General features: G+C 44.4%; 1 protein-coding gene and 1 non-coding gene across 7 annotated transcripts in view; one reads left to right on the top strand and one right to left on the bottom strand.

The window, feature by feature from the left end:
* Positions 1-18243, bottom strand: part of PHF20 (PHD finger protein 20) — a 133463-nt gene extending 115220 nt beyond the window's left edge. For 2 of the 6 annotated variants that reach the window (XM_049699071.1, XM_049699069.1), the window contains exon 1: positions 17420-18083. The gene's annotated coding sequence lies outside the window, so the exon portion shown is untranslated. The other 4 variants (XM_033433630.2, XM_049699068.1, XM_033433629.2 and 1 more) reach the window with 4 other exon arrangements.
* A 1478-nt stretch (positions 18244-19721) lies between these two features.
* Positions 19722-19828, top strand: LOC117202524 (U6 spliceosomal RNA). The gene has a single exon (XR_004484947.2). It is a non-coding gene; the product is annotated as a U6 spliceosomal RNA (small nuclear RNA).
* Positions 19829-27132: the final 7304 nt, after the last annotated feature.

The following is a 27132-nucleotide window of genomic DNA, read 5'->3' on the forward strand; positions in this document are numbered from 1 at the left end:
TGTTTCCCCTCCCTAAAATGGGGATGGTGATAATAGTACCTATCTCCAGGCAGTGGGTGTGAAAACTAAATGAGATAATCCATTTAAGGAACACTGGTACAAAGTAAGGACTATATAGTTTGTAGCTACTAATACTTCTATTATCACAAATGAAGAAATTAGGTTTAAAGTAATTGGGCTAAGGTTCAGGTGCTAAGTGACCAGCCCCAGAACAAAAGCCCAGGTCTGCTTGATTTCTGAATTAATTCTTTTACCACACAACTTCCCTAGGATGCCTTCCATTAAAGTACAGGAGTGTGGGAACAAGGCAGTGAATGAAAATGAGCAAATTATTCTTAATGGCTCAAGAAAACCAATTCCTCCTGAGGCTGAATTGTCGAAGGTCTTCCTTATCATGAACTGAAACCTGTTTCACTGTAACTCTGACCCACTTATTTGTTTTATTTATTTGTTTTATTTATTTATTTATTTATTTATGGCTGCGTTGTGCAGGGAGTGGGGGCTACTCTTCGTTGCGGTGCATGGGCTTCTCATTGCGGTGGCTTCTTCTTCTTGTTGCAGAGCATGTTATGCACACAGGCTTCAGTAGTTTCGGGACACAGGCTCAGTAGTTGTGGCATGCTGGCTCCAGAGCGCAGGCTCAGTAGCTGTGGTGCACAGGCTTAGTTGCTCCGTGGCATGTGGGATCTTCCCAGACCAGGGATTGAACCCGCATCCCCTGCATTGACAGGCAGATTCTTAACCACTGTGCCACTAGGGAAGTCCCTGAGCCACTTATTTGAAGCTTCACTCTCTGTTACCACACAGTACAAGACTAAGGACTAATGTGGCTTTTATGACCCATGCCCAAATCTTCCCTCTACTCCTCTGGGGATAGCAGAGTTTGTTTTTAAATTTCACATTTATTCATTCAACAAACGATTAGTGAGCACTGTCAGTAAGGCACTGTGCTGGAAATCAGGAATCAGAAATCCAACTCAGTTGCAGCTCCAGTCCACCCAGGAAGACAAACACAAATATGAGAAGAGATGAAGGAGCTCTAACAAAGGGCAAGGTGAGGGACAATCACCGCAAAGTCTCAATTTAATTTGGCAAATCTACTGAAGAATAAAAAAGAGTTCAAGACAGAAGCAGGAATTAAAAAGATTACATAAGAAGTACGTTTTTACTCCTAAATTTAGGGGGTTTTAAAATTTTTTTTAATTTATGTTATTTATTTATTTTTGGCTGCATTGGGTCTTCGTTGCTTCACATTTAGTTTTAAACACAAATTTTTCTCAAGAGGCAAGAGGGCTAAGATTCTGTAGCTTTTAACTTACCCATTCTTCAGGGCCTTAGTTTTTTTCTACCAGAAAGCTCTAGCTTCCAGAATAGGAAAAGGAAATATGTTTAGTAAGGACATCCAGAAAAACTATGAGAAAAAATCTGATGCAATCTGTATTCACAAATGATTCCACTTAAAGACCTTGGCAGGACTTCAAACTACTCCTTTACATTCAAATTTCCCTACAGGGAACTCCCTGGTGGTCCAGTGGTTAGGACTCCACGCTTCCACTGCATGGGGCATGGGTTCGATCCCTGTAGGGAACTAAGATCCCGCAAGCTACGGAGCATGGCAAAAAAAAGATTTTTTTTTTAAACAAGTTTTCCTACAATGTGAGCTCACTGCTACACAGGAGACAGAGAGCCCAGTTTATTTCCTTATATACAGTATTTGCAGTCAATGCCCCTGTATCAATGACAATGAAAACTTTAAATGTACACTGTGTAACACAGTTTAAAGGGCACTTTCACAAACAACAAACTGGGAGAAAATAACTGCAACACATATGACCAAAGGGCTAACTTCCTTTATTAACAAAGAGTGCATACAAACGAAGAACGAAAAAAGTTAAACAACTCACTTATGGGCAAAGTGTATGGGCTTCTCTCGTGGCGCTGTGGTTAAGAATCCGCCTGCCAATGCAGGGGACATGGGTTCGATCCCTGGTCCAGGAATATCCCACATGCCATGGAGGAACTGAGCCTGTGCACCACAACTACTGAGCCTGTGCTCTAGAGCCCACAAGCCACAACTACTGAGCCCGCGTGCTACAACTACTGAAGCCTACGCACCTAGAGCCTGTGCTCCACAACAAGAGAAGCCATCACAATGAGAAGCCGGCGCACCACTACAAAGGGTAGCCCCGGCTTGCCGCAACTAGAGAAAGCCCGCGTGCAGCAACGAAGACCCAACGCAGCCAAAAATAAATAAATAAATTTATTTATTTTTAAATGGGCAAAGTGTAAGAACTGGCAGGTTCCCAGGGAAGGGGGAGGTTTGGGGGGGGGCGGGGAAAATATAAAGGTCTAATAAGCATGTGATATTATATTATCGACATAACCTCACCCTAAATTAAAGGAAATGCAAATCAAAATAACAATTTTTCAATTCTCAGACTAAAAATTTCAAGGTAAAATACCCAGTGTCTTCAGGGATGAGGAAAAAACGATGCTTATACACTGTTGGTAGAAGCATAAATTGGAAAATCTTTTCTAGAGGCAACTTGGCGCTATCTACAAAAATGCAAATACCTGCAACCCGGCAGTCCCCATTGCCAGTAACTTATCCGACAGATACATCCCCCAAAGTCTGCCAAATTACCTGTAAGGATAAACAATATAGTTTCATAATTTCTGCACCTAAAATGTCCATTAAAAAAGAGGGCTAGTTAAATGAATTATGGCCATCTATATAATGGAATGTTGTACATCTATTAAAAGGAAAAATGGCTGGGCTTCTCTGGTAGTGCAGTGGTTAAGAATCCGCCTGCCAATGCAGGGGTCACGGGTTCGAGCCCTGGTCCGGGAAGATCCCACATGCCACAGAGCAACTAGGTCCATGTGCCACAACTACTGAGTCTGCGCTCTAGAGCCCGTGAGCCACAACTACTGAAACCCGTGTGCCTAGAGTCCATGCTCTGCAACAAGAGAAGCCACCACAGTAAGATGCCTGTGCACCGCAATGAAAGACTAGCCCCTGCTCGCCGCAACTAGAGAAAGCCTGCGCACAGCAACAAAGACCCAACACAGACAAAAATTAATTAATTAATTAATTAATTAATTTTTTTTTAATGGCAATCTGTAGATGCTGATATGGAGCCATCTACAAGATACACTGTCAAATAAAATAGGCATGGTGTAGAGGCCTGTGTCTGGTGTTATCTCTTTAATGCAAACAGATCTATTATAGTATATGCATAAAATTATTTCTTGGAAGGAAGAAAATAACTGTTTTAAGTAGTTCCCTTAATGAAAGGAATAGAGCATGAAAATTTAACTTCTCATTCTTTACCCTTCTGTGTTGTTAGAATTTTTTAACCTTAAGAATGTACTTCTGGGGCTTCCCTGGTGGCTCAGTGGTTAAGAATCTGCCTGCCAATGCGAGGGACACGGGTTCGAGCCCTGGTCCAGGAAGATCTCACATGCCACAGAGAAACTAAGCCCGTGCGCCACAACTACTGAGCCTGCGCTCTAGAGTCCACACGCCACAACTACTGAAGCCCACACACCTAGAGCCTGTGCTCCACAACAAAAAGAAGCCACCACAATGAGAAGACTGCTCACCGCAACTAGAGAAAGCCCACGCGCAGCAACGAAGACCCAACGCAGCCATAAATAAATAAATAAATAAATAAATAAAATACATTAAAAAATAAGAATGTACTTCTTTGTTTTTACTTTAATTGTCAGCAGGGATTATCTAGTTGGTGAGATTTTAATTTTGAATTACTTCTTTATATTTTTTCGTATTTTTAAAAAATAGATTATTTAAATATGTAAAAGGCCTTCATCCTTAAACTATTTTCTGGACCTACACAACTGCCAAATGATGTAGTTAGGACTAACTGTGATATTCCCATTGTACAGAAAGGAAATCGAGGTGCAGAGGGGCTAACTGCTTTCAAGGTCCTCCAAGGCAGGAGACATGTCTCCTATCACAGGTAACAGGATTTTCCCAGAGGTAGACAAACCACTTCTTGAAGGCCCTTCCTCTTTCCCTTACCAAAGTCCATGCTATGCTTATACTCATGCCTTTAGACATAAACATAGTTTGAATACAGGAAGATGAAGCAATTGAGTGCTTTTCAAATGTTGTGACAGAATTATTACACCATTATATAGCAAGCAGAAATATTTAATCTTCCAGAAAGGACAACACCTAAGCCGTGAGAAAATTGGAACACTTGAACCACTGCCTGAGGCCCTGACCATGGCCATCGTTTTATACCTCAATCTGGAAAAAAGGAACAAGCTGTAAAACTGCTTCTACACTTGGAGTCAGTAATTTCAATCAGAAGGACACAGTCCAGGATAAAAATAAATCATTTGTGAAAACGAGAAAAAAACAATAGCTCTTTACATACGATGCTGGGGAAGCTAGATATAACTTACATGTTTAATAATAAGAAAGGGACTTCCCTGGTGGCACAGTGGTTAAGAATCCACCTGCCAACGCAGGGGACACAGGTTCAATCCCTGGTCCAGGAAGATCCCATGTGCTGCGGAGCAACTAAGCCCGTGCGCCACAACTACTGAGCCTGCGCTCTAGAGCCCACGAGCTAAAACTACTGAAGCCCGCATGCCTAGAGCCAGTGCTCCACAACAACAGTAGCTACGGCAATGAGAAGCCCGCGCAGTACAATGAAGAGTAGCCCCCACTCGCCGCAACTAGAGAAAGCCCGCGCTCAGCAACAAAGACCCAACGCAACCAAAAAATAAATAAAATTTTTAAAAATATTAAAAACAGGGCTTCCCTGGTGGCGCAGTGGTTGAGAGTCTGCCTGCCAATGCAGGGGACACGGGTTCGTGCCCCGATCCGGGAAGATCCCACATGCCGCGGAGTGGCTGGGCCCGTGAGCCATGGCCGCTGAGCCTGCGCATCTGGAGCCTGTGCTCCGCGACAGGAGAGGCCACAACAGTGAGAGGCCCGCGTACTGCAAAAAAAAAAAAAAAAAAAAAAAATTGAAAACAGGGGCTTCCCTGGTGGCACAGTGGTTGGGAGTCTGCCTGCCGATGCAGGGGACGCGGGTTCGTGCCCCAGTCCGGGAGGATCCCACATGCCACGGAGCGGCGGGGCCCGTGAGCCGTGGCTGCTGGGCCTGCGTGTCCGGAGCCTGTGCTCCACGACGGGAGAGGCCGCAACAGTGAGGGGCCCGTGTACCGCCAAATAATAATAATAATAGTAAGAGAATATTTAAATAAAACCTAATGTAGTAGGACTACACTTTAAGCTCCATTAGGGAAAGGAATGACTGATACTCAACAGATGCCTAATAAATGAAATAAAGAATGTTACTCATTATTTATGATGATGTGACCCAACCTTACAAAAGGAGAGTAGAACAAGACCTACGTAAGAAACACTGACAATAGTAATAATAACTAATTCTACAAATGTTAAGTCATGTAATCCTTACAACCACCACAGAGATAAGTACTATTATTAATCCTCATTGTAAAGATAAAACAGAGAAGAACAGAGAAAAGTGAGGGACACCCTAGGACACCCATATAGAAAGGGGCTGAGCCAGGATTTGAATCTAGGCCCTGCAGCTCCAGATTCTTAACCACTACCACACGTTAGTCTATGAGCTACATCTTTGGATTCTCTTTCTTAACTCATCAAATGAGGATTAATGGCCCCTATCTCGGGTGCTAAAAGGAAAAGATTTGCAGAACTTCTGTAGCCTTCCAGAGGTTAAGACTGTGCTTCCACTGCAGGGAGTGTGGGTTCGATTCCTGGTCAGGGAACTAAGATCCCACAAGCGGCGCAGCGTAGACAAAAAAAAAAAAAGAAAGAAAGAAAGATTTGCAAAACCCCTATATGTCTAGCACAAAGTAGGTACTCAAAACATGGGAGCAGGGCTTCCCTGGTGGCGCAGTGGTTGAGAATCTGCTTGCCAATGCAGGGGACACAGGTTCGAGCCCTGGTCTGGGAAGATCCCACATGCCACGGAGCAACTAGGCCCGTGAGCCACAACTGCTGAGCCTGCGCGTCTGGAGCCTGTGCTCCGCAACAAGAGAGACCACGATAGTGAGAGGCCCGTGCACCGCGATGAAGAGTGGCCCCCGCTTGCCACAACTAGAGAAAGCCCTCGCACAGAAACGAAGGCCCAACACAGCAAAAATAAATTAATTAATAAACTCCTACCCCCAACATCTTCTATAAAAGAAAAAAAAAATGGGAGCAGAATTTTCTGAATTCATAATGCATTTATATTTAATGTTGTACTGACATGGACTCTGGATTTTATTTTGGGAGAGGTTTAAGAGTACTGTAGCCATGGTAACTGGGAGGTCCTGTCTCAGCAACTGCATTGTACTCGGGGACAGGTACTGAGGGCTCAAAGTAGCAAAGAATTTGTGATAGGTGGGCATGGAACAAGAGCTTTCAATGAGTCGGCTCTCGACCGGGTTAAGGGAAAATAAACTCTAGAAAGAATATCAACCACCAGAAACTACAGAACAGGCTTTACAATAATCTAATAGTGCTTACACCAGGCTTGAAATTCAACCTCCATTAAAGGGTGATGGTGCCTTTCAAACTGAGGGACACTGCAAGTGAAAGACCAGCTTAAATCTTTATGCCTCAGGCTTCCCTGGTGGCACAGTGGTTAAGAATCCTCCTGCCAATGCAGGGGACAGGGGTTTGAGCCCTGGTCCGGGAAGATCCCACATGCCGCGGAGCAACTAAGCCCGTGCGCCACGACTACTAAGCCTGCGCTCTAGAGCCCACGAGCCACAACTACTGAGCCCACGAGCCACAACTACTGAAGCCCATGCGCCTAGAGACCATGCTCCACAACAAAAGAAGCCACCGCAATGAGAAGCCTGCACACCGTAACCAAGAGTACTCCCGGCTCTCTGCAACTAGAGAAATCCCGTGAAGACCCAATGCAGCCATAAATAAATAAACAAACAAATAAATAAACAAACCTACCTTTAAAATAAATAAATAAATGACAAGGAGATAGATAGATAATCCACCTTTAAAATAAATAAATGACAAGGAGACAACCATGTGAAGATCCAGAGGAAGAGAATTCTAGGTAGAGGGGAAGTCCTAGAGGCAAGGTGCCTCAGGAAGGAATGAGCTCCCCTCCCCTCACAGCCCTGAGCCTAGGAGGTGGAGATGCTCCCTGCAGCCCTCACCACTGTTACAGAAAAGCATAAACAATATCAGCAGGTCCAGTGACACCTATGTCTCACAGGACGAAGCTTCCAAGGGGACTCTGCCAAAGTTCTGTCTTGGAGGAAGGCCAGGGAGTACTTAGGGATGGGAGCAGACAGGTTTCAGACTCAGATTCTGGCGAACCCTGGCTCCACTCATTGCTGGCTAAGTGAAGATGAGAAAAATCACTGAGCCTCCCTCTGTTTGCCCATCTATAAAAGCAGATTAATAACCCCTACGTCCTGGGATTCTGAGGATAAGCGAGCTAACGGATGTCAAGTGCTTAGCACAGTACACACTAAATATTCAATACTGGTGATAAAATGGCTGTGTGATAGTAGTAGCACTAGCAAAAAGGACATCAGACACAAAGGATTACAGTCAATATTATTATGCAATATTAACAAATAGTATCCAATACAAAGAACATAAAAGAGCACATCTTTAGTCCTAGGGAAGTGACAAGTTGGTTAAAGTGGGAGCAAGGGCCCCTCCATCACTATCCTCTCCTCAACAACACAGAAAGAAGACTGGGTCTAAAGCCAACCATTACCACTCCTTCAGGCCCTTGCCCAAGTCACACTAAAGAGCTGAATTAGCCTCTTTCACTTGAGAGGGTAAGGAAGGAAACAACGGGAAGAGGGGAGGAAAGTAAGGAGGCAGGAAGAAAGAAAAAGGCCCCCCCCAAAAATTCCCTTACCCTCTTCCCAGATACTTGAAATACTTTCTCTAAGAGCCAGCCTTTTCCTTCCACAATTAAAATTCAGACAGACAGCAAACACAGGTTCATTCCGAATTACTGAGAATAAATTAAGCCAGTGGATCTTCCCAGAAACAATGGGAAGGGCCGAGTGCCCAGGCCTGACTCCAGAATATATTTGCTAAACGACCTTTGGCACATCACTCAACTTCACTGAGCTAATCATCTTATCCTCACAAGTTCCTTCTCCTTTTCTCCCCATCACAGTTTAAGACTCCAAGACTGGCCAGTGTGCCAAGCTAGAAACATGGGCATCACCCTTGCATCTCACTCTCAGTCACCATTTTGTCACACCTACTTCTAGGTTTCTCCCATTGCCCAGTGGTTGCCCAGTTCAGGTCCCCATCGGTTCTAATCCGATTACTGCAACAACTCTCAATGGAGCTCAAAACCTCCAGCCACACCCTCCCCAGATCCAAATCAATATTGTCTTATAAACTGACTTCTGAGTGCTTATTTTATGACATACAGTATTCTAAGTGCTTTACATATACATCGTCTCATTTAGCATCTACCTCATAGGTTTGTAATGAGGATTACTATTATTCCTGTTTCAGAGGTGCAAAAACTAAGGTTCAGAAAGTAAGCTGCCCAAATGACAAAGCCACCAAGTATTGGGACAAGGAGCTGAACCCAGGTAATCTTACTAGCCAACTACTGCACTGTGGCTACTCTTCATCAATGCTGCTACAGTAATATTTCTAAAGCACAAATCTGATCGTAAGACTCCTCTGTTTAAAACACTTCAGGTTATATGTCAATTATACCTTTAATGAAGAAAAAAAAAGCTCAGTAGTTCCCCTACAGAACAAACTTCAAACTATTAGTGCAGCATCAAGGCCATCAGTGAGCTAGCCATTATGACCAAACCAAACCGGGGGTTGTTAGAAACGGGAGATTACCAGGAGAGGAGCAAACAAGCTCAGCAGAGGGCCAGCAGCATATGGTGGTTATGAGCCAGAACTCCAAAATGAGACTGCCTGGGTTTGGACCCCAGCTCCACCATTTTCCAGATAACCTTGCACAAGTCATTTCCTTTCTGAGCCTCAGGCTCCTTATCTGTAAAATGGGGATAGTACCAGTACCTATTTCATACCTTCATACAGGTGCTGTGAAGATAAAAATTACTTAGCACAGAGCCTAGCACACAATAAGCTCTCATTCCGCCCACACACCAAGACTCCTTGCAGTGCTGCTTCCTCTGCCTGGTCCTTCAGACTGGGCTCAGCCATCAGCACCTCGCCAAGGGCGCTGGGCCAGGGCCCACTCCATTATTCACCCATGGCAGCCTGGCCTGCCATCTGGCCCACAACCCAGCACCCTACATTGAAACTGCCTGTTTCTGAGCCTATCTCTCCTCAGGCATTTAACTCCTCATACGCATCCCCAGCAACTAACAAGCAGCGCCCTTACTTGGCAGTCAGATGCTTGTTAAATGAGATAACCTCAGCTTCCTCATGGCCAAAAAAGGAAGAAAGATAGGAAAGAGACCTGTATCATCCACCTTAAGGGATGTAGGGATTCAAGGAGACAATCATATGGAGGCTCTCTGAAAAGTGCTATCCACAGGTAAATGTAGGAACTGTTATCACTCCATGGGGGAAGGGGGAGGAAGGCAAAGCACAGGGAACGAGGCCCCTGGAGTCTAAGAAAAGCTGTGCTCGGTTTTCAGTCACAGGGAGGGCTCCAGTCTATAAATGGCGGAAGGCAGCTCTGGGGCGGGTTTGTGTGGGTTCCTCTTAGGGAAGGGAACCTTTTTTTAAATATACCTGACTAAACTGTTCTTACAGGATTCCTTAATTGAGGCATCACTAGATTACAAAGGAAAACAATTTGGAGATAGAGTCAATACCCCATGGGACCTCCAAAGACATTTTCCTAAATTACAACTGATTCACTGCCCATGGGGCTTTAAAGATAAAAAAAATTATTTAAGTCAATTAGTTACCTTATTCTTTAAGTATTAACTTTTGTTCCTGGTCTTTATTATTAACACCAGAAAGTGGCTAACTTTTACTGAGTTTTCACCACAGGCTAAATCCTTGACAAGTATTTCATTCCCAACAATGCAGAGAAGTTGGCAGTATTATTCCATTTTACAGAGGAGGGAAAGGAGGCTTAGAGCAAATAACTTGCCAATGGTCACCTGGCTAGGAGGAAGAGCTGGGATTTGAGAAGCAGGACCTCCTCCAAAACCCACTCTATTTATACTGCGTTTAAAAGTAAGGCCTTTGAGGCAATTCCCTGGCAGTCCAGTGGTTAGGGGGCCCCGGGTTTGATCCCTGGTCCGGGAACTAAGATCCCGCAAGATGTGGCCAAAAAAATTAGAAAATTGAAAAAAATAAGGCCTTTGAACAACAAGGTCCTACTGTATAGCACAGAGAACTATATTCAGTATTCTATGATAAACCATAATGGAAAAGAATATTAAAAGAAGAATATACATATATATGTATAACTGAATCACTGCTGTACAGCAGAAATTAACACAACATTGTAAATCAACTATACTTCAATTATAAAAAAACAAATAACATAGGGGATTTTACAAACATTTTGTAAGAGGAATAAAACAAAATAATGGTAACATATACTCAACTCTTCACAGTTCACCAAGTTTTAATAATCTTATAAATTAGATTTTCTTATTCCCATTTTATAGATTAGGAAATGGAGAGAAAAGGGTAACATTTACTGATACTTACAATGACAGATGTGAGGTAGTTATGATGATACTTGAGAAAGAAAACAGAGGTCCAGATACGTTAAAAACTTGCCATGCTGGAAGTCTGCCTCCAATGTCTATGCTACAGGGAGGGTCCCAAGACGTTTGAGCCCCACGCCCAAGTGACACGTAGCCCCAACAGAGTGGCAGATGCTAGAATGCAAACTCGGGCATTCTGCCTGCAAATTCTGATCCTTCACCACCACATACCACGCAGCCTGGACATGAAAGGTGGCCTCTTAAACTATCTTGCCTTTCTGAATTGCAGATGTATAATTCTCATATAGGTCACAGTATGACCGACGTCCTACTCATCAAAGCACTTTGGACAGCATTCACCACTCCATGAGACTTAGAGACTGTCAAGCAGACCAAACCAGCCATGCACCGGGGCCTCAAGAAGGGGAGAAATGGGCTTCCCTGGTGGCGCAGTGGCTGAGAGTCCGCCTGCCGATGCAGAGGACGCGGGTTCGTGTGGGAAGATCCCATATGCCACGGAGCGGCTGGGCCCGTGAGCCATGGCCGCTGAGCCTGCGCGTCCCGAGCCTGTGCTCCACAATGGGAGAGGTCACAACAGTGAGAGGTCCGCGTACCAAAAAAAAAAAAAAAAAAAAAAAGAAGGGGAGAAATGCAGCCTCAGCTGGGAGAGTTTGGCTTTTACAATTAAGAGATGTTTACATGGTCAGGAACAGAATCTGAGATGAGGTGGCAAGGCCACCTCTTCTCCCAACAGTGCCTCAGTCCTGCATTCCAGGCTGCCACCTGTTTGATATTGTGACTAATGTGACTTATTCAAACCTTGAGGGAGAAAAGTAAGGCAGCTGTAGAGAGGAGGATGTAAGGGCACCAGGCTTGCAGGCAAAGCAACCTGGGTCATTAGCCAAATGACCTTGGACAAATAAATTACTTAATCTCAGTTTTCCTGTCTATTAGATGAAGATAATGGATAAATTGTAAAGATTCAATAAGACCTAATAGAGTGCTCCAAACAATGCTAACTAAAATGCCCACATTTCCAGGCTAGGGTTCCACAACCTATAAATCCCAGCACCTGTATAAGCAAGGAAGGCACGTCAATCCACCTAGCCATGTGCCTTTTCCACAGGAAAAAGAGACCTCTTGAAAATCAGGTCTCTACTAGGACAAGATGAGACCTCTTACATCATCTAAGATGCCTGGGAGTCAGTCTTTAAAATCTTAGGATTATGCTCCTGACAAGGGAAAAGCTCTTATCAAATAAAACCATCATTTAAAATCCTTTCCCAGGCCCCTCCTCTTCTTCCTTCCCCTAAGTCCACTGATTCAGGAACCACCTCCCTTTCATACAACTGCCCTATTTATGTTTGGTGACTCATACCCAGCTGCTAAAATTTTACGGGATTTCTAAAAACTCACCTCTTCCATTATTTGGCCAAAGAAAGCAAAGGACAATTGATACCTAGCACAAGATCTAGTAAAGTTGTCACAGCATTATTACAAATCAAGGTTTCAATTTTCAACAGGTTACCCCAAAGTTAATCAATAACCTGTAAAGGTCAGTTGCTAAGATGAATTAAGACAGGGAGAGCGTCCTCCCTCTCCAAACTTACAATCTAACCAAAGAGGCTCTGACTAAACACACATTTTGGTTTAAAGTATGTTTATCAAAAAAAAAAAAAAGACAAAAAAAAAGGTTTATCAAGAAACATGTAAACATCCCATCACTTCCTAGAAAGATGAGGAAGGGGGATTAGGTTATATACATCTTTGATCCCTGATTTCCAAGCAACATCAGCAGCTGCCCTTGAGAATAATCAGGTGCTCTCAAAGAATTGTTAGCTTTACTCACTGATGAAGTTATTTAAAATTTAAATTTCTTATCATTGTCCTTAGCAACTTCTTGTCAGGCTTTGTGGCTGAGTGTGTTCCTAGAAGGAAGAGCATTTAGAAGTAGTTTTTTAATGAAGTTTGGGGACTTCCCTGGTGGCACAGTGGTTAAGAATCCACCTGCCAATGCAGGGAACACGGGTTCGATCCCTGGTCCGGGAAAATCCCACATGCTGCAGAGCAACTGGGCCCATGCGCCACAACTACTGAGCCCACGCTCTAGAGCCTGCGAGCCACAACTACTGAAGCCCACATGCCTAGAGCCTGTGCTCCGCAGCAAGAGAAGCCACCGCAATAAGAAGCACCCACACCGCAGGGAAGAGTAGCCCCCGCTCGCCACCACTAGAGAAAGCCCATGCGCAGCAACAAAGACCCAATGCAGCCAAAAATAAATAAATAAAATAAATAAATTTGTTTTAAAAAAATGAAGTTTGAACTTAGGAAACACTTTCAAATTTGATAGGGTGTTTAAGCACCTTTAAAATCCAGGATGGGGCTTCCCTGGTGGCGCAGTGGTTGAGGGTCCGCCTGCCGATGCAGGGGACGCTGGTTCGTGCCCTGGTCTGGGAGGATCCCGCGTGCTGCGGAGTGGCTGGGCCCGTGAGCCATGGCCGCTGGGCCTGCGCATCCAGAGCCTGTGCTCCGCAACGGGAGAGGCCACAATGGTGAGAGGGCCACATACCGCAAAAAAAAAAAAAAAAAAAAAAAATCCAGGGTGAAGAACCAGCTAGCTGATTTCCTTGAGACCTTGAGACAAGATGGCTAAAAGCATTACATTCATTTTCCCCAAACTCCAGCAAAAGGCAAACTACCTGCTTCATTTTTAAATTTAATTCTACCTACTCTGCTAATTCAAAGCAAAAAAGAAAGCTGGGGTGAGGAGGAGGGAAAAACATTTTTAAAATACACATCAGATAAGGGAACTTGAAAATAAACAAAATTGCATGTCAACTACAGACTCCCTCTTAGTGATTCAGGGAAGTAGCTAACGTTGAATGGAGAATTCAAGGAAGACTTCTTTGAGAAGCTTAGACAGTTTTGAATGAAATAAAGCATGGAAATGGCAGAGGACACGGAGGCAGAAGAATGCTGAAGCTGGGTGTGAAGACAAGGTGGCTGCCTCGGCTAGAAAAGAGGCAGTGGCAGAAGTGACTCGGACATGGAAATGATTGGCAGCATGCCCAAAAGAGCACGTGAAGGAAATCAGATCTGCTACAAGCTCCCACAGACACTGGGTTTCTAAGCAAGGCACGAACAAAGGCTCAGAGCAGGGTAGACCTTGGAGATAATCAGCCCCTCACTTTACAAATGGGGAGAATGAGGTCCAGTAGTATTAAGTAACTTGCCTGAGGTCTCACAGTGAGTGGAAGAGCTGGGACTAGTGCCAAATCCAGATCAAATCCGTTACTGAAGAGGATCTATCTGACACTCATGTGAGGGATGGGGGGAAGGGAGAGGACCAGGACACAAAATAGTCTAGTCATTCAGGTTTGTCCTGATTAGGGCCCAGAATAGGATCATGCTGGGAAAAGTCCACGACAGGTGATATAGCCAGGGAAATAGGTACAGATGACCTAAGACACTTAGAAAGGAAAAATCCACTAAGACTTAAAAATAGCTGTGGATATAAAAGGAGAGAGCGCACCATAAGCCATGATTCCCACCAAAGAATAATGTCATATTCCCACCGGCATTCACCTTTGTGAAGCTTCATACAGAGACAAGTCAGTAGCTTCCATTCAGGGTCCAGGCACCTGCATCTCCCAGGCCCATTTCCAGGACCTAGAAAATCAAGGACTCCTTGGAAATTCCAATACCTGTGACCCTGTTGACTTGGAGTATCTCAGAATCACTACCCATGGTAGGGTAATAGATGAGGAACCAGAGAGGCGAGCTGGCTGATTACTACATAGGATTTACTAGAATGATTTTATGTCAAGAGTTATGTTTACCTTCAATCAAGAAATAGTTAAGCATTTATTTATTTATTTATTTATTTATTTATTTATTACATAAATTTGTTTATTTGTTTTTGGCTGTGTTGGGTCTTCATTGCTGTGCACGGGCTTTCTCTAGTTGCAGCGAGCGGGGGCTACTTTTCGTTGCAGTGCATAGGCTTCTCATTGCAGTGGCTTCTCTTGATGCAGGGAATGAGCTCTAGGCACGCAGGCTTCAGTAGTTGTGGCGTGTGGGCTCAGTAGTTGTGGCACGCAGGCTTAGTTGCTCCGCGGCATGTGGGATCTTCCCAGACCAGGGCTCGAACCCATGTCCCCTGCATTGGCAGGCGGATTCTTAACCATTGCACCCCCAGGGAAGTCCCAAGAAATAGTTAAGCATTTAAATTTGACAAAATACATAGGAATCAAACTCCTGAAGAAGTTCCAGCCGTGATTTTAAAAGTTTAATGCTAGAATAACTACAAATGAATATAAATAGTAGTCCTCCAAAGGGGACTTGTACAAACTCTAAGGCTTGCGCGTCTAGATAAAGAGAGAATGGAAAATAATGCCCCAGCTTAAAGCTAACCACCACCTTCATATTTTCAAAGAGAAATCTTTAACTTTGTGCACAGAACCTAACTACTCAAAGTTTAGTTCAGTAATATTAACACCACCTGGGAATTAGAAAAGAATATACTCAGGCCCCACCCTAAACCTACTGGATTAGAATCAGCATTTTAGCAAGACACTCCCCACCCCAGGTGATTTATTTGCACATTCAAGTTTGAGCAGCACTGGTGCAGAATACTTTAAGGGTGGACTATATATATAGCACTACACAGATAGAGTACCAAACAGGCAAATAAGAGACAAAGTACCTGTTCACTTTCTGTATACCATATTTTATTAGGTACTGCTCAGACAGACCTCCAACGCTTTTTAATGAATTTGGTACTTACTAATGACCACATGATATAAATGTGGGATCCATTTCACTTCCTGAAATAACACAGTTCTAGCATTTTCATGCACATGAAATTTAAAACAGCTTAGTTGTTCTGAAAATACAATAATGATTCATTTTATTCAAGTTCCAACACTGAGTTCAGAGCACTTCACCAAAAGCCCCATTAATTCCTACAGGTTCCTAGGAGTATCATTAAATCCCCCAGCATCCCTAAGAAGCAGGTGCTTGGCAAACATCCAATCTTCAAATGAGATTCAGAAGGACGTGGTCCTGAAAATGCAGTATTTTTCTGCCTTGTCCTGCCAGGGTAGCTTCTCGGGCTCAAACTCTCTCCCGCACTGAGGCCTCATACAGCTGCACACTCAAGTACTTCCCGAAAGGGAGAAAGGTCAGAGGTGTCATTATCCCATAAGCACTTGAGATTCCAGCTGTGGAGAAATTAATCTGGTTCGTTCCCGCTGAGAAGCCCTGAGTAAGATCTGGAAAGACAGAGGGAAATACAAAAGAAAGAACCTACTGAGAGGCTCTTAGGAGAGGAGAGGTCTCAGACATTTGCAGATTTTAAGGAGGGAGTTGGGGGCAAGGCTTGGCAGATAAGTGAGAGGATTACGGGGAGAGGTAAATATCCATCTCCCACTTCTCCCCCAGAAACAACAACAAAAAAAGAGTGACCAAGAGATTCCTCCAAATGACCTCCTTTCTTGATAAAAGGAAGGAAAAAAGCCAATGTAGGGAGGAAGCGTATGAGTTGGAAGCAAGACTAAAGAATCTCTTGAGGGTTTTTTGGTTTTGTTTTTTTCCAACGAAGGGAAATAAAGCAAAGGAGAAAACAGTACCCATCTAACCAGAATCTTATAGGAAGCAAACCACCAGGAGGATTAAGAGCGCTGTGAATAACCAAAGAAATGCAAGGGGATTCCTTTCTAGTTTAAATCCAGCGCTGGGGAGTCAAGCAGCCCTGGACTTGAAGCCACTTCCAGAGCAAGGGGAGGAAAAAGGAAAATCTTTACAGCCACCAATAAGCAGAGCAGTGTCCAAAGAAAGAAAGAAACCAGAAAAATGCCCGGGGATAGGGCAAGCCAAGAGAAAAGAGCTCCTGTTAGCAGAAAAGTAAAAGATAAAGGAGACACATGGGAGACAACATGCAGGCATCCCCTTTAGGATGGGCGGGGAGATCCTCCCCTAGGGGGAGGGGACTTCAGGAGGTAAGACTAGGAAGTGTGCACAGAAAAAAGGCCCCAGAAGCAGAGAAAGTGTGGTGCTGAAGATATTTATTCACCAGAGGAAGGAAGAGGAAATAGGTGCACTGCTCTGACAGGGAGAGCACCTAAAGGGAAAAGGGGTTCCAAAGAGGGAAGGAAGCTGAGGAAAGAAAATATCTTGGATGGCAAAAAAGCTCAAGAACCTTGTACCATCGTATGGAAATGAACAAACTCAGAAAAAAGGTGCGCCGTCCCAGATTTAACAAGCACCAGGAAGGTTGCTGCACCCTGAGAATTGTGTAACCAAAAGTAGTGCATGCTGTACATCTGGAGGGCACAGGAAACAAATACACTTTCAGATATGAAAAGTCTCCCCCAGGAAATAAGGTGGTCGGACTTAGAGAACTCATGAAAAACGGTGCAACCGCAAGAATACAGTGAGTGGAAAAAGTAGTGAATTTCCTTGTGTAAATACAAATACGTATCCTAAAATTTCAGGATTTGGATCTCATTTTCGGTAGACTCTGGAAATGAGGTGCACTCCCAGATTTTGAAAGAGCAGGGAAAGGAACTGGCCCCTAAATTTAAGAAATTCTGGAAAGCACGTTGCCAGATTTGGAGCCTGGAAAAGGGAATTCTTCCTCGATTTTGTGCGAATATAAGTACCAAAAAAACTTTAGTTATTGGACCCCAGATTTAAGACTCGCTAATGGGAAGAACCCCAAAATTTGAAAGGGGATGCTTACTCAGACTGGAGGCTCGAAAAGGTAGTGTCCTCCCAGTTTGGGGGTCGTGGGTCAAGGGATACATCCTTAATTGGGCAGGCTTTGGAAATTTAGATAACATCCCAGGGCTGGAGCTGAAGAAACGGGGTGCACCGACCACATTTTCTAAAAACTATAGAGAAAGGGGACACTCCCATAGTCTGGCGCTTGAGAAAGGGGTGTGCTCCCCAGAATAGGATAAAAGAGTCAGTAAAAGAAAACGCGTTCCCAAAGCACAAGGCAACTGCAGGGGCTGCTTGTGTAGCTCTCGAGGGCCACACAGCTCAGGCTCCGGCCCTAGCGCTTACACCCCACCCCCAACACGGCCCGTTCCGCGCCCCGGGCCCCGCACCCCGCGGCCCAGCCCCCTCGGGAGTCGCTGATTGGCCGCAGCCACCGTCACTCCTGCGGGCAGCCCTAGGGATTGGGCGCCGCCCGCACGCCCGCCACGCTCTCAGCAGCGGTCCCCGGGCCTCCCTCCGGGCTGGGCGAGCCGGGCCAGGCGGGGAGCGGGGCCGGCTAGGAGACCGGAGCAGTGGTGGCGTCCGTCACCGATCCCGCCAGCACGGCACGCGCGCGACGCGGGCCCGGCCCGACCCGACCCTGCCCCAGCCAGCCGGCTTCACCTCGCCGCGCCTTGCCGCGAGCTCACCTCACAGCCCCGCTCCGGCTGCTCCGCTCCGGGTCCAACCGACTGAAGGACTCTGCGTGCTGCGCACCACGTGACCCCGGGGACGCGCCCAGCGTATCCCCCGCCCCCCCCCACACACACGCACCATCGACTCCACCGAGTGACGCAGCGCCTCAGCTGCCCCGCCCTCGGCCCCGCCCCACCCGATCACCGTGGCGACGGCTCGGGCGGGACACGCCCACTGCCCTGACGCGCGGGAACAGGCCTTCTCCCGGGTCCGGAGCACGAAGTCCCCTCTCACTCGTATCCACTGTGATCACACGAAGGCCAGGACTGGACACTATCCATCACCTGTTAATTTTGCCTCCTGAATGCATCTCGAAGCCTCCTACTTCTCTGTATCCTGCTGCCAGCACTCCAGTCTAGTCCACCATCACCTCTCTCCTAGATGATGGTTGTCCTCTCCACCCAATTACTCTTTCCTCTTCCAATCCATTCACACTCAGACAGCGGGAGCTTTTCAAAACGCAACTATATTCACAGCCATCCCCTGCTCAAAGCCCGTTGCCCGCTGTTCTTCAGATTAAGATCTAAATCTTCACTGTGTGCCAGGCTCTTCAGAGTCTGTACCTAACTTTCCTCTCTCACATTGGCACGCATTCAGCTCCCCCATATTCTCAGTTCTCAGCATCTTTCAAGTCCTCAAACAAGCCAGGTTCCTTTCCGCCTCAGGGCCTTTGCACTCATCCCCCCCCCCCCACTCCGCTTCACTTCATTAGCTCCTAGGAAGGGATTCCAATTGCTGGTGTGGAGAGGAGCAGTATTCTGCCTCAGGGGACCAGGTCGGAGTTGCAGCCACCCCCCAAGGGTCTGAGATGTTTTCCCAGTGGGACTTGGGAAGTTCCAAAGAGGAATGCTTAACATTTGTTATTTAGGAAGGCAATAATGACTTTATTTTACTTTGGAAAAACAGGGCACCTAGATTGCACTTTTTAAATGTAAATGTAATCATGTCACTGCCCTGCTTAGAACAACCAATCTCTCCATCACATCCTCCACCCTTGCTATTTCTCTGGCTACATTGACTTACATTTCTATGGTTCTCTCCAAGCTCTGTCCAGGCACTGGGCCATTGACTAGGCTGTTGCTTTTTACAAAACTAACCCTTTAACAGCTTTCAGTTTGTCATCTCCTCGGTGAGGTCCTCTTTGACTACATTAGCTAGAAAGTGCTCCCCTTGATCTCCTGCCTCGTACAGGAAAATTGCTCTCTACCTTATCACTGTTCATTTTCATCAGAGCACTTAACATAGTTTGTAATTATTTAATTTGTTTGTTCTCTTGGTTTTATTTGTCTTTTTCCCCAAAATTAGAGTTAGGAACTATCTTGTATCTACTGAATTGTCAGAACCTGACAAATAGTAGATGCTCATTATGTATCTGTGGAAGGAATGAAAGGAAAGAGAATATTTGGGGGGGAAAATGATAATTGAAAATAACAAGTAGATTCTTCTTTAATGACCTGGCTCCACAGAAGTGGTCTTTTCAAATCTGGACTGGAGGCTGAAGAGAGGATTTCCTGAGCTGATGTAGTCAGGGCAGAGGGCAGTGCTTAGGGAGAGCTTCTAGGAAACCAGGGACAAAAGGTTCAGCTGTACACACTTTGACAATACATATACAAAAGTTGTAACCATACAGAGAAGTTTAGTGTAGCTCCTGCCCAAGGATAACATGCAAATTAGTGAAGTGTTCCTTTTTTTTTTTTTTTTTTTGCAGTACGCGGGCCTCTCACTGTTGTGGCCTCTCCCGTTGTGGAGCACAGGCTCCCGACGCGCAGGCTCAGCAGCCGTGGCTCACGGGCCCAGCCACTCCGCGGCACGTGGGATCTTCCCGGACCGGGGCACGAACCCGTGTCCCCTGCATCAGCAGGCGGACTCTCAACCACTGCGCCACCAGGGAAGCCCGAAGTGTTCCATATTTTTTAAAAAATTTAAAACACCTTCTGGAATTTGAGGACCAAAAGTACCTACATGAACTCGGATAAGGGCTCAGATACAGGAAGAAAGGACCTTCCCAGGATCCTCTGGGTTTATGTTTATTAACGTGAAATTGCTCAGATTTTAGTGGCTATTGTAGCATATAGAGAATTTTTTTGCCCCGCAACCGAAGTCATGCCACGAATCCATAGCCCCATACAAATATAACATGTTTCTTTACTTATTCAACCTGCATATATAGAGACCCAGGCTTGAGCTGAGCATCAAAGACACAGAGCAGGGGACTTCATTGGCGGTCCAGTGGTTAAGACTCCGTGCTTCCACTGCAGGGGCAACGGGTTTGATCTCTGGTGGGTCGGATCCCACATGCTGGCAGTGCAGCCAAAAAAAAAGACACAGAACAGAATGAGATTTAGGCCCTGCTCTCAAGGAGTTTACATCTTGGTAAAGAAATCATCACAATTTGTAAGTTAAAATTCTTTTTGTCTGTTGCAAATACAAACATGGACACTGTTGCAAGTACAAACAAAAGAAACATGTATTACAAGGATGTTTGGGGGCCCAGAGCATGCACAGGAGGGCAGCCTTGGAAAATAAGCAGCACAGAGCAGCTCCAGCAAGGAACAGCAGCTTCTGCAGCCAGCAGCACCACACATCACAGCTGGGATTCAATCCTAACATCCCTTTGTCTCTGAGTCACTCACTCAAGAGGCAAAGTCTTGGCGGGGAGCTGATGTTGATTGGTCAATCTCAGGTCACATGGATTAGTCTAGGCTGCCAGGGGAAGAGAGAAACGATTTGCCCCTAAGGATATCCCCCCAAATGAAAAGAGAGGGGGAGGACTGATGCTGGCCAGACAAAAATAACTTCATACAAGTATGAATGAAATACCTTGGGAGTTAAGCTTTTCCTGATTAAAAAACCTGTGGAGGGCTTCCCTGGTGGCGCAGTGGTTAAGAATCCGCCTGCCACTGCAGGGAACACAGGTTCGAGCCCTGGTCCAGGAAGATCCCACATGCCCCGGAGCAGCTAAGCCCATGCGCCACAACTACTGAGCCTGCACTCTAGAGCCCGCGAGCCACAGCTACTGAGCCCGAGTGCCACAACTACTGAAGCCCGTGCGCCCAGAGCCCATGCTGCACAACAGGAAAAGCCACTGCAATGAGAAGCCCGCGCACTGTAACGAAGAGTAGCCCCTGCTCACCACAACCAGAGAAAGCCTGCGTGGAGCAACGAAGACGCAAAGCAGCCAAAAATAAATAAAATAAACAAAAAAACACTGCGGAAACCTGGTTTGCTTGCTTCTGAACTGAACAGTCCTGGGCTGCTAGTCACAGAATCCCAGTTTGAAAAGTTCTGGTCTAAACTCCAGGTCTCACCACTGCCTCTTTAGCAGCTTCCATTATTCTGCCTTAAGGCCCTCCCCAGCATTTCACTAGTAGTTGGCCTCAACCTCCCAATTCTTTCTTACCTAGAATCTTTGTCTAGATAGGCATTCAATTAATAGTTGTGATTGAGTGAACAAGTGATAGAATGAATGTACAGCAGCCTCAACTCCAGAGAGTAGAATCTCTCCAACCATTTCAGAACTGTGGTCCCAGCACATAAGATGACAGCTCCACAATGAAACCCTACATACACACGAGAATATACTGTAGCACCAGAGATATTCAATACCTGCATGGAAGTGTCCCTTCTCTCCCTAAGCATCACTTTTCTTCAACTGTAAAATGGGATGATATTTACCCTCATTCACAGAATTGTCACGATTAAGTTAAATAACATGTGATAGTGTACTGTAAACTGCATAGTTCTAAATAAATGATTTTCCAATTGCTTTCTTACTAGATTCATTGTCTAGAGTATTCAATGTCCCTAGCTAAAGAAAAGCAGAATTAAAGAACTGAGATAGGATATTCAATTAGAAAACTGATCTTTCTCAACCTCTACCCAGCAAACCTTTATACTCTGCCCTTATGCAACCCCAAGGCATTTACAATTAGTCTGTCAAGGGAAAAGGGGAAAACTAAAACAGAAAAGCAAGCCCCTTGGCTGTGACTCACACCCACAGATCCCATGTACTCAGAGTATCACCAAGCCTGAGCATGTCAGTCTCCAAAGCAGGAACAGGGGTATGACATCTGCAGCACCAAGCTGAGTGTGAGAACTCAGGAAGTCGGAAACCACAGTCACAGCAGCATCTGAGGTCCAAGAACCTCCACAAGGCACCAGGGGCCCAAGGGAAGTGGGTTGAGTCTTTGCCCTGGTCTGAGGTCTCTCCAATCTGGGCCTGACGGAAAGTTACTGAGCTCCTCAAGCCTTACTGTTCTCCAAGTGAGGGGGAGGAGAATTAAGTAGGAATTCCAATATATTTCCAGCGTTTTGCAAGATTATATGGAGGGGGTAGGGGCGGGGAGAGAAGGACTATTTTTATTCTTGCTATAGCCACTAAAGAGAGTGATAAAATCCATCTGGACCACTTCAAGGGCAGGGACTATGTTCTGTTCTCCTTTGTCCCTTGGGAGTCCCAGTACCTAGCACTGTTCCCTGTAATTTAAGCATACTAATACTTGTTTCTTGTGGGTTGAAACTTTTGTCAGTTTAGAGATAAAGAGAAAGGGGGAGGAGTTTAGCCCCAGAGACTACTGGAATGGAAGCTATAAAGAAGTCAATTAAAGAAACAATCTCTAAAAATCTGCTAGACTCCAGTTCACTCCCCAGATTTCTTGTAATTTAATTTTAAATAGTCATGCTGTCCCATGATTTGAATTCCAGAAATTATACAAAAGGTATACAATACAAAGTCTCCCTCAAATTTTTGTTCCTCATTTGTCTTGTTTCCATTGGTAACTGCTCCTATCTTCGCTCCTGCACCAGAGATGGAACCCATGCCCCCTGCTGTGGAAGCACTGGGTCCTCACCACTGCACCACCAACTCTTACTTTCTTATGAATCCTTTCAGTATTTCTGTATGAGTATAAGCAAAGCTGAATATAAGTTCAAATATATTTTGAACTTTTTACACAAAAGAAAGCATTGATACATGGTGTTCTCCACCCTGATTTTGTCACTAAACGCACTTTGGACACCTTGTACATTTTGTACAATGGTATAAAAATAACTTTCTTATTATCTTGTTTTATTTTACTGCTACATAGTATTTCTTGTGTGGATATACTAAAACTTGCTTAATCAGTCCCCTATTTAAGGACATTTGGGTTATTTCCAATCCCTGGCAATTTAAAAACTATGTTCCATTTAGAAATAGTTCAACTCGTGTGCAGACAGAACTGTAGTCTATTCTCTGATATGGGAGAACTGAACCACAGGGGTATATGCATTTTTTTTTTTTTTTTTTTTTTGCTGTACGCGGGCCTCTCACTGTTATGGCCTCTCCCATTGTGGAGCACAGGCTCCGGACACGCAGGCTCAGCAGCCATGGCTCACTGGCCCAGCCGCTCCACAGCATGTGGGATCTTCCCGGACCGGGGCACGAACCCATGTCCCCTGCATCGGCAGGCGGACTCTCAACCACTGCGCCACCAGGGAAGCCCTGCATTTATAATTTTGATAGAAATTGCAAGTTAGCCGCTATAGATTCCCTCAAAATATAACTCCACAGTTGCAAGATGTGTTACAAGTCATCTTTACTTGTAACACTTAAAATCTGCAATTTATTTATAGCTTAGGAAATAGAAATGCTTTCAAGATTATTCCCATAATGTTATTCTCACTTACATGCATTCTTGATAGTGAAATGAGTGATATTCCAGTTATCCAGCTAGGAATGTGTACAACCCACTTCCACAACCATGTATGTCACACAAGTCATCACGATGTGTCTTTTTTTTTTTTTTTTTTTGCCCCACCATACAGCTTGCAGGATCTTAGTTTCCCAACCAGATATTGAACCCAGGGCCCAGCAGTGAGAGCGCTGAATCCTAACCACTGAACCACCAGGGAATTCCCACTATGTGTCTTTAAAAAAGATGTATTAGCAATTATCTTGATGATCTTGATGTAGGGGTAAATATCTATCAGACACGCAAAGGACAAGCCATTAAGGAAAATACTATAAATTCAACAACATAAAAAAATTCTATCCATGAATATATATCTACACATGGATGGTCTCAGGGAAATGAGACAGGGAATGGAGGCTAAGGAAGAATAACTCAAAGAGGACCATTCACTTTGTTTCCAATGTTTATAAACAATGTTGCAATAAACAATTGGCTTACTGATGATCTTTCACAATGATGTTTCCAGTTCTTACAGACAATGCTTCAATAAACAGCCTTGTACATTCAAAAAAGGAAAAAGAGGAAAATCTGGGGCTGTGTTTCGCTTAATGGAAATTGTGTGCCAAGAAGCAAATGTGTGATTGAATGTATTGGTACAATTATGCACATTTGAGATTAAAAAAGGTAGGGGGGAGGTGAAGAACATTGATAATTGATGCTCTGCCCCTCACACCCCTCTGGACTCCTTCTTACCTGCTTATTGACTCACTAAGACCCAAAATCTCTCCCCTGCTTCTCAGTTGTTGCACATTTGTTAGTTTGAAATCTAACCTCCTTGACATCACCCTACCCAACCCAGCTCACAGTTCCCCTGGGCCTAAAAAAAGTCACTGAAGTCCAATCTAGATTCCAAATTCCACGCTCTAAATAGTACCTCCAAAAAAGTCGTTGGATGACAATTATGGAAAAACGGGTAATCACAGGTACGCTCACACCTTATTCCACTTCCCTTGTTTTCCTTGCCTATATCACTGTCTTTTTTTTTTCCTTGCTACTTCATAAGCACTTTTAAGGCCTTTATGCTTTTCAAAGATTTATTTACCCTACATGCTGAATCATCACCCTTCCACTTCCCACTCCTACAATTGTAGGAAGTAAAATAAAGACAGAAACTTGGCTAAAGTAGAAACTAAAGGTGCCATAAAACCCCAAATGTTGAAATCTTATGAATACATAGAGAGCTGGATTCTACACACTTTGAACTCTTCCTACCCTAGAGAGCCTGTGTCTTCCCACCAGGGAAGACAGGGGTAAAACCTCTGACTTTTCAAAGGCCAGTTGGAGAAATAAGTTATATTTTTATTTCCTATAGAGTTTCCAAATTTTCCTTTTACCCCTGCACACCACACTCACCTTTGCCTGTCTCCCCTTCCTATTCTACTTCAAATTTTTATCCCTTTTGGAAAAAAAAACAATGACAATATCTATTGAACATTCATTGTTTGCTAGGCACTGTACTAAGCCGTTTACATGAATTATTTCATTTAATATTGACAATAACCCATGAAGAGAGGTCCTATGTATTATCATCATTTTGCAGTTGAAGAAATGGAAGCCCAGAGAAGTTAAGTTATTCATCTAAGGTCACATTGCTAAGAATAATTTAAACACAGACAGTTTAACTCCAGGTCTCATGCTTATTAATCCTGAACTCACCAAATTCTCAGTTGAGACTCCTCTAGTTCCCCTGTTCTCAAACTCTCTCCAATCTGGCCAATTCTACAAACTATTCAAGTTGCCATTCTAACATAATACTAATAATAAGCAAAGTGACCCTTTAAAAGCATGTCAAATCATCCACTCCTCTGCACAAACCCTTATAATGTTGTGCCTTCTCTAACTGAAAGTAAATTCAAAATCTTTACCTACCAGCCATTCTTTTTTTTTTTCCTCTCTTTTTTTGCGGTACGCGGGCGTCTCACTGCTGTGGCCTCTCCCCTTGCGGAGCACAAGCTCCAGACGCGCAGGCTCAGCGGCCCAGCCGCTCCGCGGCATGTGGGATCCTCCCAGACCGGGGCACGAACCCATGTCCCCTGCATCGGCAGGCGGACTCTCAACCACTGTGCCTCCAGGGAAGCCCTACCAGCCATTCTTGATCCGCCTCTTGTGTTCCCCAGCTCTCTGACCTCAAATTCTGTTCTCTCTGCTTTGCTCACTCCAGTTGCACTAGCATCCTTGCTTTTTCTTGAACACACTAATCTCACATCTCCCTGGGGTTTTATACTTGCTGTTCCCTCTGCCTGGAAAAATCTATCCCCAGATACCCATAAGACTGAGCACCTCATTTCCTTCTGATCTCTGTTCAAGGGTCATTTTATCATAGAGGCTTTCCTTACCACCCTAAATAAAACAGTATCCTGTCTTTCTCTATCTCCCTTAATCTCATTTATTTTTCTTCAAAGCATTTATCACCACCCAGTATATTACATATTTATTTTTCTGTTAATAATCTGTTTCATATCTTTAGAATTTGAAATTCTTGAGTACAGGGACTTTGTCTTCTTTATTGCTATATCCCCAGCGCATGGAATGCTACCCAGCATAAAACTGGTGCTTAATATTTTGCATGAATGATAATACTAAATAATATTTTTGGAGTGCTTCCATTACACCAGGCATTCTAAATACTTTACATATGTATTTTCTCATTTAATCTTTATAACAATCTTATGAGATTTAACAACCTTTTTAATGTGATGTCCAAAACTTTTCAGTGGTCTATGAACAACTAGCTCTCTGAGAAAAAAAGAAAAGGTTGATTTGTAACATTTGTGATATCTGTAGTATAAATACTCACACTGTGGCTGATTTAAGACTACTAATATGAGATCAACCGGCTCACAAAATTCCTGGACACTTATTAATTTACTCATAAGCTGGTATGAGTATGCTGCAGCACACCACTGCTACTGTTCTTAGCAGAGCATGGAAACCTCTTCACAAATTAGCCCTTATCAATCTTTCCGATGGAATCTCCTCTGACTCTCCAACTTGCCCACACAGCCCACTTTCAAATCATGAAGAATTCCTGTCTGTGTAAGAACATGCCCTGCTTGTTCTAGACTTAATTGTCATTGGGCAATGTACTTTATTTCTGAGAAGTTCTTTCATCCTTCCTCACTTTGGCTCTGTACTGATGCATCTTCAAAGCAACACCAACTAATTCAACAAACAGTAGTTACACAACCAGCACATTCCAGGCAGGATGTTAGGAGCTGGCAGGTAGAGATAAAGGAGAAGCAGCTGATATTCCCAGAGTAGCTCA

Source organism: Orcinus orca, chromosome 16 (genome assembly GCF_937001465.1).
Source record: "Orcinus orca chromosome 16, mOrcOrc1.1, whole genome shotgun sequence".
Lineage (NCBI taxonomy): Eukaryota > Metazoa > Chordata > Mammalia > Artiodactyla > Delphinidae > Orcinus > Orcinus orca.